Genomic DNA, 12,731 nt, shown 5'->3' with positions numbered 1-12,731 from the left:
GAGTGCCAAAGAAGGATGGAGAGATCAGTGATTGGAAGTACTATAATGGATAAGAAAATCTGCAGGTGGGCTAATGAACAGACAAAAGTAGATAGTATAAAAAACCCTGAAATAATAAAATGGCAACGGTCAAGACATATATGTAGGAGAGAGGGCAAAGCCTGATATTAAAGGGAAGGCCTTTGACTTGATGGTGTGATGATTTTAAAAAGTATACGGAACGTTTACATCAAAACTTGAGATTAGAGGAACAACACAAAGGAAACGTTTGGGAAAGGCATCATGTTCTCCAGTGGAATGAAAATGACGATGATACTCATGATGACGATATATATATATATATATATATATATATATATATATATATATATATATATATATATATATATATATATATATATCAATGAAACTCCTCTAGACATCTCTTCTCTTTCATTTTGCACTATTAATGCTTCCCTCATACATCTAAACCAAATTCTGATTATTCACATTACAGTATTGCCTCCAGAGAGTGCTAAAAATATTTTTATGGACGCGGGAGATAAAATTAAAGTTTAAGTGGCGTGGGACCGACCTAGTCAACGCGGAGTCAAGCCTAAGTAGGTCAGGCGTGAAGCACTCATGGCCGATGCCAAATAATGGAAGAATAGAACAGACACGTACAGGTTATTTCTAGTCTATTGCTCGCTTCTCCGGGCTCCTGATAATTTTATACATCTATCCTTGGCAGACCGGCAGACTGTGACAAACTGTACTCTGTCCCTTCAATGCTACAACCCCATCCCCTCTCCCAGTCCACCTTCCCACTGCGCGTCCTCTAGCCTGTCACGCCCCGCCCCGCCCCGCCCAGTCCCGTCACGCCGCTCAAGGGGGAGGAGACCCTTGTGGTGGTTACGGCGAGTGGAGGTGAACAGCTGCATCACCTGCCTTACGTAACCGTGGAGGGAGGAGGGAGGAAGGGGAAGGGGGGAATGAGGGGAAGGGAGTGTGATGTTAGTGGTGGTAATGGTGGTGATGGTGGTGATTGTGGTTTGAGATGATAAGGGTCGTGATGATGATGATGGTGGTGTTAGTTGTGGTGTTTCTGGTGGTGGGGGGGTTGTGGTGATGATTGTGGTGGTGGTTACTGTGATGGTTAATGTTGGTGGTAGTGATGGTAGTGGTTGTAGAAGTGATGATGGAGAAGTGAGTTAGTTGGTGGTGTTGATGGTGTTAGTGATTGAAGTAGTAGTGTTGTTGGTGCGTTGGTTGTTAGTGTTTAAGAAGTCAATATTATTTTTCATTTATCAGAAAATTAAATAACTCTTGACGCGTATTTGGGTTCCCGTTATCTGTTATTCTTAGTATAAATATGTTTGCGTATACGGACCTTCATCAGCGAGACAAAAAGAAATGGTTGAGTTTGCCTCACATTGTCATTTTCTATTCACTGTCACAGCAGAAAACTTATAATTCGAGGGGACACCATACGCTTAACCTAAGCCAGCATTTTCAGGCGGGGCGGGGCAAGGCTCGCCGGGGCGTCAATGTCATTTATATACACAAGGCAGCTCCAGTTAGCCTGTTATCTGTCACATACCGTCATACACCTATACCTTAATCCCACTCTATACACAATACGTAAACACACTTCTACATTTAAAGCGGAGCGTGACAGCAGTGTTTCTCCTTCTACCAAGGCAAGGACAAAATATTTATATTTGTAAACGGGAACACATTAAAGAGTTAAGTCAGAGACACGCCAGTCCTCGTCGACAGACCGACTCGGTCGGCTAGATTTCGATCGCCGATAGAGTCGGTCTGTCGGCACCCTGCTACGGGCCGCTAATAGGCTAAGCCCGTGCTCCCCCGCGCAGGGAGGGAGCATTTTTACCCTCTTAACGGGCCGTCTTAAGACAAGGGCCCGTTCCCCTAGTGATAGTACTAGGGGCAAATCTTTAACAACAACAACAACAAGAGTTAAGAATGGATAAATCTGGCGTAATATTGTGGTGTTTATTTTATGACCTTGGAAAGTATACAAGGCTTAGTGTATGACATTTAGTCAAATAACTTTACTAACCTTTTACGGTATTCAAAATATATTCATGAAGGAAAGTTTATGCTTATTAAAAACATGAACGATGAGAAAAAACCGACAAGAAAAAGCTGGCAAGGTGTTTGTTGAATTGATTTTGACGATTATAAAGTTCAAACTTCAGTTTTAATAATGTGAAAGTGAAATTGATTTAATATGTTCTACTTATACAAATCCATTACATTATATTTTGATCGTTAATTTATTTATGCTACGATATATATATATATATATATATATATATATATATATATATATATATATATATATATATATATATATATATATATATATATATATATATATATATATATATATATATATATATATATATATATATATATATATATATATATATATATATATATATATATATATATATATATATATATATATATATATATATATATATATATATATATATATATATATATATATATATATATATATATATATATATATATATATATATATATATATATATATATATATATATATATATATATATATATATATATATATATATATATATATGTATATATGTGTGTGTGTGTGTGTGTGTGTGTGTATATATATATATATATATATATATATATATATATATATATATATGTGTATATATATATGTATATATGTGTGTGTGTGTGTGTGGGTGGGTGTTTATCGCGGTATATTCACTGCGTTGCATACAATGCCTGTGGGTCCCACATGCCCCGCTGGTACAAGACAAATCGCAGTGCGTGGGTGTTGGACAGCCACCGTCGACAAATAAATCTATCTAGTATTTTTTTCACGAATCGTCGGACACACATTCGCTAATTCCTCCCTCGCGTGGGGATACCTAAGTCCAACGCATTTCTTTCACACCATTAAGCTTCTTTTTAGCGCTTACAGTTTCTTTTACCAGCGGGAGAAAAAAAAAAGGCACGGCCGGCAAGCAACCACAGGCGTGCGTGCCATTAACTGGCGACCGAGGCAAATGAAAAGACACTCGATTTTTCTCTCGCTCCCTGATCCTTGGTGCTCATCGACCCCCGCCACTCTAGGCATACACTTGAGCCGGTTAGGCACACGTCGGGGCCTATCTCAAGTTTTTTTTCTAAATTTGGAGACAAAGATTAATTGTCACAGTGGTTGGAGAAAGTTTGTTCACTTTCAACAGGCGAGGAAGAAACTGAACCCCTTTCAGTAAAAAAAAAAGAAGAAAAAAAGAAAAAAAAAAGACGAAAGGAAGGGAGAAAGTGGACTCCAAAATGCGGGGTAGGTTTGTAGGTCATTGGCGGGACGGACAGAGAGATTTAAAAGAGGGAAGACAGGCACATAACGAGACGGGACGAGGGGCAGAAGAAAGGAAAGAGAGCGAAAATATGCTTAAGACGAGACAGGAGTGAGGGAGAAAGAGGAGAAAGAAAAGTGATTGGCAAAAATCAGAACAGAAAGAGGAAGAGGAGAGACAAAAAATGAACATAAAATCATAGGACGAAACAAAAGAAGGGAGAAGAGAGACAAGAGAATAAGAATAGGTCCCAAACAAGACAGAGATAGGAAGCTGTGACAGACTAAATACATGTAGGCATAGATGAGATGGAAGGAGGGAGAAAAGAGAAAAACATAAAGACTTAAGATAAGCATATTTCCTCTCTTAGCCGTTTCGGTGAAACTTTCTCAGCTGCGTTAGAGATATCAAAAACCTTTGATAGGATCTGGCACAATTCTTTGCTTTCCAAACTACCCTCCTACGTTTTCTATCCTTCTCTGTGTACCTTTATCTCCAGTTTCCTCTCTAACCGATATATCTCTGCTGTAGTAGACGGTCATTGTTCTTCCCCTAAACCTATCAACAGTGGTGTTCCTCAGGATTCTGTTCTATCTCCCACTCTCTTTCTATTGTTCATTGATGATCTTCTTTCCAAAACGAACTACCCTATCAATTGTCACGCCGTTGACTCTACTCTGCATTTCTCAACTTTTTTTGATAGAAGGCCAACTCAACAGGAAATAGACGATTCCAGGCTGGAGGCTGCAGAACGCTTAACTTTAGACCTTACTATCATTTCTGATTGGGGCAAGAAGAACCTGGTGTCCTTCAACGCCTCAAAAACTCAATTTCTTCACCTATCAACTCGACACAATCTTCTAAACACCTGTCCCCTATTCTTCGACGACACTCTGCTGTCACCTTCTCCTACACTAAATATTCTCGGTCTATCCTTAACTCAAAATCTCAACTGGAAACTCCATATCTCCTCTCTCACTAAATCAGCTTCCTCGAGGTTGGGCGTTCTGTATCGTCTCCGCCAGTTTTTCTCCCCCGCATAGATGCTGTCCATATACAGGGGCCTTGTCCGCCCTCGTATGGAGTATGCATCACATGTGTGGAGGATCTCCACTCACTCACAGCTCTCTTGGACAAAGTAGAGTCAAAGGCTCTTCGTCTCATCAGCTCCCCTCCTCATACTGACAGTCTTTTACGTCTTAAATTACGCTGCCATGTTGCATCTCTTTCGTGTGAAGTCGTCGGTTTGGGACGAGCTGGGCACAGCCACGGCCGATGCGGGGGCGGCTGACACCACCCGGCACCAGGCAGCGGGATGGGGGACGCGCGCTCTGGCATATAACTCTGAATGTAAAACTCTGTGATTCAAATATTACCTTCAGGACGATTTACTCATAGACAGAAAGGTTTTAAGTAATGTAAGAAATGTAAGAAATGCAAGTCCAGACAGCGAACTCAAGGCCCGGGTCTAAGGCTTGTCACAGGCTTTTGTGAGAAATCTTGCCCGAACAGTCCTTGAACAAGAGCCTTGGACTGACGAAACGCTGCTGGCCGGAAGAAGAAACTGCCAGGTTAGTTGAGCGCATCTTTTATTTCATAGGTTTCTTCTCGGGGCTCTTCAGTTACGAAGTTGAGGTCATCTTTTATACCATCGGTTAGCTCGTCGGTGACTTCAGTTACAGATGTGAGCGAATCTATTAAACCATACGAAACATCGTCGCTGACTTCTTGAATTGTCAGTTTCATCTCATTATTTAACGCACTGGTTCCTTCATCGGTAACATCTTCAGTTGTCTTTCCCATCTCATCATTTATGCCACTGGCATCTTCATCGGTGACATTTTCAATTGTGGTGGTGGTGGGACAGAGAGAGAGAGAGAGAGAGAGAGAGAGAGAGAGAGAGAGAGAGAGAGAGAGAGAGAGAGAGAGAGAGAGAGAGAGAGAGAGAGAGAGAGAGAGAGAGAGAGAGAGAGAGAGAGAGAGAGAGAGAGAGAGAGAGAGAGAGAGAGAGAGAGAGAGAGAGAGAGAGAGAGAGAGAGAGAGAGAGAGAGAGAGAGAGAGAGAGAGAGAGAGAGAGAGAGAGAGAGAGAGAGAGAGAGAGAGAGAGAGAGAGAGAGAGAGAGAGAGAGAGAGAGAGAGAGAGAGAGAGAGAGAGAGAGAGAGAGAGAGAGAGAGAGAGAGAGAGAGAGAGAGAGAGAGAGAGAGAGAGAGAGAGAGAGAGAGAGAGAGAGACCGCGCAAACAGGGTTTGTGAGGATTAAGTGAAAGGGAGCGCTGACAAAAGTGAGCCGTCTATAGGCCTGCTCTGGCTTTCTCCACGCTCTTGGTGTAGACTGGTCACGAGAGTAGCAAGATAAGGTTCCCTCGCTAGTCACTTTTGCCACGAGCACTCAAACCTTTTTAAATGATTCGGTTCCGTAAAAAAAAAAAAAAAATGACTGCTGAGGGTTTGTCTTGTGTGGTGGTAATTTTTTTTCCCCACTTTTTTTTTCTTTACCTGTCATCTGTCTCAACTTTCTGCTGCGTTTGTATGTCTATCTGTCTTTTACTGCAATCTTTCCCTTTCTTGTTCGTTATATTTTTCTACTTTTGTGTCTCTCTTGTGGGGGTAATTTTTTTCCCTCCACTTTTTTTTTGTCACCAGTGTTCTGTCCCCACTTCCTGCTGCGTCTGTTTGTCTGTTTGCTTGTCTATCTGTCTTTTACTGTGACTATTTCTTTCTTGTATTCTTATTCGTTTTCTTTTCCTACTTTCCACCTCAATTCCCTACTGTGTGTCTTGCTATTGATCTATCTTTTACTGTAATTATCTCCTCTATTCTGTCTTTTAGTATTGTTTCCCACTTTTAACTCGCACTTTCCTAATATTTATCTATCTATTTATCTGTCTATCTTTTACTGCAATTACTTCCCTCAACTCTCTTTTGCTATGTTTTCTAACTCCCCACTCTCACTTCAGTACTGTCTATCTTTATATTCATCTATGTATCTATCTATATACTGTTATTTTCTTTCTCTACTTTCTTCTATTATCTTTTTTAACTTCTCACTCTCACTTCACTACTGTCCATTTTTATCTATCTATCTATCTATCTATCTATCTTTTACTTCTGTTTTCTTCCTCTCCTTTGTTTTGTGATCTTTCCCCACTCTCACTTCCCACCTGTCTATGTTATCTCCACCTATCTATCTATTTTTTTACTGTTGTCTTCTTCCTCTACTTTACTGTGTTATCTTTTCCCACTTTCCACTCTTACTTCACTATTGTCCATCCATCTATTCATCAATATGCATCTATCTATTTTTATCACGCTGCATTGTCTTGAGTTTCCTCCTCCACACTATCCTGAACGGGACTCGGCATGACACTGAAGTCTTTCGTGGGATCTGTGGTCATCTCCATGGGTAGTTTTATGACCCTGGTTGTAGTTTGACAAAGTCTCTGTACCATGAACATAAATATACACTCATGGGGAAGCGTTTGACCTCTTTTTTTTTGGCCTTTAGAAGTGATTGATGTAAGAGAGGGAAGCGTCTGAGGATATCTACCTAAAGCCCATTCTCTCAAACATTTCGAGGCTTACACACCCACACACATATTTGATAAGGCTTTGGTAGAGGTTGCGGGTACCCATACACACCCACACACACATTTGATAAGGCTTTGGTAGAGGTTGCGGGTACCCATACATACCCACACACACATTTGACAAGGCTTTGGTAGGGGTTGCGGGTACCCATACACACCCACACACACATTTGATAAGGCTTTGGTAGAGGTTGCGGGTACCCATACATACCCACACACACATTTGACAAGGCTTTGGTAGGGGTTGCGGGTACCCATACACCCACACACACATTTGATAAGGCTTTGGTAGCTGTTGCTGGTACCCATACACACCCACACACACATTTGATAAGGCTTTGGTAGGGGTTGCGGGTACCCATACACACCCACACACACATTTGATAAGGCTTTGGTAGGAGTTGCGGGTACCCATACACACCCACACACACATTTGATAAGGCTTTGGTAGGAGTTGCGGGTACCCATACACACCCACACACACATTTGATAAGGCTTTGGTAGGAGTTGCGGGTACCCATACACACCCACACACACATTTGATAAGGCTTTGGTAGAGGTTGCGGGTATTTCCATGGGTACGTTTATGAACCTAGCGATAGTTTAAAAAGGTTTATGCACCATTAACGTGAAAAAAAAAAACACTCATGAAACCGTGACATATTTTCCCTGTGGCCTTGGAAAATATTTGTTGCGGGAGCCGAAAGCCTCTGAGAATACGGGTCTAAGTTGAGATGAGGTTATGGGTCGTATTAGGAGACACTTCGGCGCTCAAGAACACTTATTTGACAAGGCTTTCGCAGGAGTTGTGGGCATTTCCAGGGGTAGTTTTATGACCCTGGTGGTAGTCTGACCCTTCTTCTGTACCATGAACCTAAAGAAACACACATTAGAACCCGATTGATCCCCTCTTTGACCTTTAGAAATAGCTGATGTGATATGGCAAAGTGTCTTGTAATACCAGCCATAGAGACGGAGGCACAGAGTCCTTATAATGAGGCCCAGAACAATCTCTCTTCTGGTATTATCAAAACGTAAATGTTCATGGAATTGACACATTCTTTGTTTTCCTTACTATCACTAACAGGCGTACTTTTATAATAATATTTCTTTTCTTCGCTTACATGAAAGAAAAAGTAATTTCCTAATAGTTTCCATCTCTCTATGACTCGTATTATCAGACATTTTCGGCTTTCACGACAAAAAAAAAAAAAAAAAAAAAAAAACTTAAGCTCACAATGAAGATTAATCGGTTTCTCACGAGTGTTTTTCACGTTCAATGTGCAGAAGCCATGTCAGAGTATCACTAAGCACATATAACTACCCAAAGAAATACCTTAAGCCTCTACGAAAGCCTTACCGAATGTGAGTGTATAAGCCCCGAAATTCTTCACATATAACTACCCAAAGAAATACCTTAAACCTCCACGAAAGCCTTACCGAATGTGAGTGTATAAGTCCCGAAATTCTTCACATATAACTACCCAAAGAAATACCTTAAACCTCTACGAAAGCCTTACCGAGTGTGAGTGTATAAGCCCCGAAATTCTTCACATATAACTACCCAAAGAAATACCTTAAACCTCTACGAAAGCCTTACCGAATGTGAGTGTATAAGTCCCGAAATGTTTGAGAATTATGGGGCTGCGTCTGACATCAGTGTATTCTATCATGATCAAGCAAAGGTTATTATTTAATTTCTCCACTTCATTGTGTGTCCAGACCTACACTTTCTGGATTGCCATTTTATCACTATGACTCTTTGCTCGTCACCAGTTCTATGCATTTGGCTTTACAATTTTCGTCATCAGGGCAATTGAAACTAGATCAGAACGATATTTTTTTTTTACCCGCGTGCTGATACTAATGAAAAGAGAGGCGGAGCGAGGGGGAGGCAAATGATTACTCTCGGCCTGTTTCGAATGGCCATAGGAAAAGGAGAAAGTTTGTAAAAGTGGACTGACCTTTAATTAATAGAAGAAAAAAAAAACCCTACACATAAATGAAAGATAGAGACGCAGGATAGGTGGTGGTGGTGGTGGTGGCGGCGATGGTGGCGGCGGTATTGGTGGTCGTGGTGGTGGTGATCCGGTTTTGAATGTAGAAAGCTTGTCAGGGTAGAACGATACAACATAAGAAAAAAATATATGCAGGACAGGGGGAGCTATTGGAAAGTCTGTGGAGGAGGTTCAAGTATAACAGACAGCGAGAGAGTACTAAGAACAATAACTCCAGTGGAATCAAACTTCACTTCAACCGAATGTTTTTAATCGGCCATAAAGGTGATAAACTAAGCAGGATTCTTTTTCCAGGTAAACTTTCGCCAAGATTCCCGCCACTGACCCCTCACGTAGCCTCCTCGTGGACGCCACCCGCCCCGCGCATCCTTCACCCAGACGCCACCCGCATCCTTCACTCATCCTATATGCCAGTGCCACACGCATCCTCCACTCAAACGTCACCCGCATCCTTCACCCTGCCTCCCCGTAAACGTCACCCGCATCCTTCAACCTGCCTCCCCGTAAACGTCACCCGCATCCTTCACCCTGCCTCCCCGTAAACGTCACCCGCATCCTTCACCCTGCCTCCCCGTAAACGTCACCTGCATCCTTCACCCAGTCGCCACCCGCATCCTTCACCCTGCCTCTCCGCAAGCGTCACTCGCATCCTTCACTCAAACATCACTCGCATTCTTCATCCATCCTCCTGGTCAGCTCCATCCGCATTCGTCACCCATCCTCTATGCCAGCGCCACTCGCATCCTTCACCTAAACGTCACTCGCATCCTTCACTCAAACGCCACTCGCATCTTTCACCCAGCCTCCTTGCCAGCGCCACCCGTACCCCCACCTAAATCCCTCGTAACGTCGTGTTTATTTAGGTTTATAAACGTGCAAGTCCGAAAATTCTCTCACCCCGCTTCACCCCCCTTCTCTAAGCTTACTCGCCTTCACCCGCCCGTACAGAGACCGGCACATAAACACGCCCAAACGGCCGATAAGTGGGAGGACACTGAGCTCTCGGTGCGATAAGCCGCTCATTAAGGAGACATTTGGAGCCAAGAACAGGGAGAGTGTTCATTGATGCGAGAAACACAGCCACTTCACGCTGTTTCAACGTGTCTCAGAGTATAATTAAATCCTATAAAAAAAAAAAAAATTCTTGCTACGGAAGTTTACACGCCCAGCTTCTGCTCCCTCGACGCCCCTTAACCTGCACTCCCTAAATAAATACTCGCTAACCGTGCGCTGAAGGGCGGAAATACATGGAGAGGAAAAAGCTGAATGTCATATGGATTGAAGAAGCGAGCATCTTGAAGTAAGGAACAGGCAAAGGTTGAGGATGCTGATTTAACGATTAGGAGTAAGAAATCAATTTTGACAGGTTATGTCACGGATAGATCTTATAACAGGTGAACACTCCAAGTAAGAATAGCAGCAAAATTAGGACCGATAAAGAACAAGGTGGAAAGATGAAATTAAGACACATTGCTGGAAATGGATGAGTTTGTTAAATTTACACAGCGGTGGTAAACGTTCCGAAGGCCTTTGTCTTGTAGTAGATTAATAATAACTGATGGTGATGATGATGAACTCTCCCTTCACCGGTCTTTGCCAGGTACACATTTTTTACTTTCCCAATGTACGCGCGCCTTAACCTTCCCTCGCCGGTCTCTGCCAGGTAACACACTCCCTGACCTCACCCCTCGCTGGCCTTTGTCAGGTAATCACACTCCCTGACCTCACCCCTCGCTGGTCTTTGTCAGGTAATCACACTCCCTGACCTCACCCCTCGCTGGTCTTTGTCAGGTAATCACACTCCCTGACCTCACCCCTCGCTGGTCTTTGACAGGTAACGCCGCTGCCGTGTGTGTGGTCCATGCCGTCGCAAGGCGATTTACGAGGAGTATCGGAACATCTTCACTCCTCCTGCCCTCTCTGATCAAGCAATGCAATATCGGTGTTATGTCCCAACTTCACACTCCTCTCTTCGTTAGTTTTCAACGCTGGGCCGCTGGACTGGATAAAAAGAGAAATTCACTCGGAAAAAGCTAGAAAATTATGACCTGTTACTGAACAATGATCAAGGCCCGGTGTCCTTACACAGCCTCCCCAGGTGTGCACGGACAGGGAGGTTCATGACGCAGCTCCTTCACAGATCCAGAAGCGAAAAGCCGCGGCCGGCCGTGTGAGGCAGCAATGGCCATGCACATAAAAACTCCCCAGAACATTCTGCCTGGTAGCGAGGAGCATCCCTGCCGGCCAAAGGCTTAATTCTGATTTAAGAAATAGTCTTCCAGTGATAAAAAAAAAAGTGTAATCAAAGTATTGTATTACTCTCCGGGTCAAGAAATAGAAAGGCCTTTGTGGCTTGTGATGAAAGTGAATACTCCATGTTAGTCAAACAGATCGCATTGTTCCTATTTAATAAAGAACAAAAGTTTTCACAAGATGTGAGATTCCATCTCGCTGGTTTGGGGCTTAAGGCGAACCTATTAATAAGCATATAGAAGGATTTCTCTAAAATATGGCGTGCAGTATAAGATTCCATAAAGGAATAAACATAAACATCCGATCTTCTGAGATAGCTTGTTCAAAGGCACAAACAAGCCACACAGGCTCGCCTTCCACACAGCAGGACAGACACAACCTGGCCGCGCCGCGCCGGGACGCAGTTTGGCGGGACGAGCGCATAACTTAGCCTCACATTATTAGGAGAGGATGAAAAAGCCTGGAAAAGGTCAATGTCATTATGGAGGAACAGTAGTCTACGGATCGATGTTGTCCATGAAAGAAGAAAAAAAATCAAATATTTCACTAAAAAATTGGTGTTACCGAAAATCTGTGACGAAATAATGAAAATAACGATGTGTGTGTGTGTGTGTGTGTGTGTGTGTGTGTGTGTGTGTGTGTGTGTGTGTGTGTGTGTGTGTGTGTGTGTGTGTGTGTGTGTGTGTGTGTGTGTGTGTGCGTGTGTACTAACGGAACAACAGATGCGCAGGAGGTGAGAGAGGACGAGGAGAGTCGAGGCCTAAGGATCGTCTTCCATCCAACAATAGGCAGGGCGGGCGGGGAGGTTTTTTTGTGTGTTCACTCATTTGGAAGACACCGAAGCGCGTCACCTTATGTGTATACCTTGTTTATTGTCTTTACTACTTCACTGAATCAGAAAGGAAAGTATTAGTATGTAGCATATTCCTTATCTTGCTCTTCCTGCCACGGCTGATGCATTCCACTGAACTACAACTACAACTACAAATAATATGAAGTAGAAGAACGAAAGCAATAAATCATTATGGCGTTATTTGTTCTCCTTCGCTCGAGGATTATGTTATTTCATTACTAAATTTACTCTGTTAGATTTCCCTTTTGATGTTAAAAAGGTAAACAGCATGAATATATGTATGTATACAAGCTCTGAAACACGACTGTAAAGGTAATCGGAATAGACTGGATTCGGTTGGGGATCATTAGTAATAAACATAACCATCTGTTTATCTTTCTATCTATCTATAACTCTTCATCTGTCTATCAATTGTTATGAATACAGTTAACCGACGTCTAGGGGTTGATTTGTATTGAAAATATAGCTAACTGTGACATAACGTAATTGTAAGGTTAAGTGAAAGTAAACGGTAATTTTACTTATTAAAACATAACCTAATAAGACAAATAATTACTTGACATCAGAAGAGAACATATGACAATAGCCAATGCTATAATGACAAAAGTGGTTTGGTTCACTGAAGTGCTTAGTTAGAGTTACAATTATAAATGAGGAACCAAGTATG

Source organism: Eriocheir sinensis, chromosome 27 (assembly GCF_024679095.1).
Source record: "Eriocheir sinensis breed Jianghai 21 chromosome 27, ASM2467909v1, whole genome shotgun sequence".
Taxonomy (NCBI): Eukaryota; Metazoa; Arthropoda; class Malacostraca; order Decapoda; family Varunidae; genus Eriocheir; species Eriocheir sinensis.
This window is presented reverse-complemented; position numbering follows the sequence as displayed.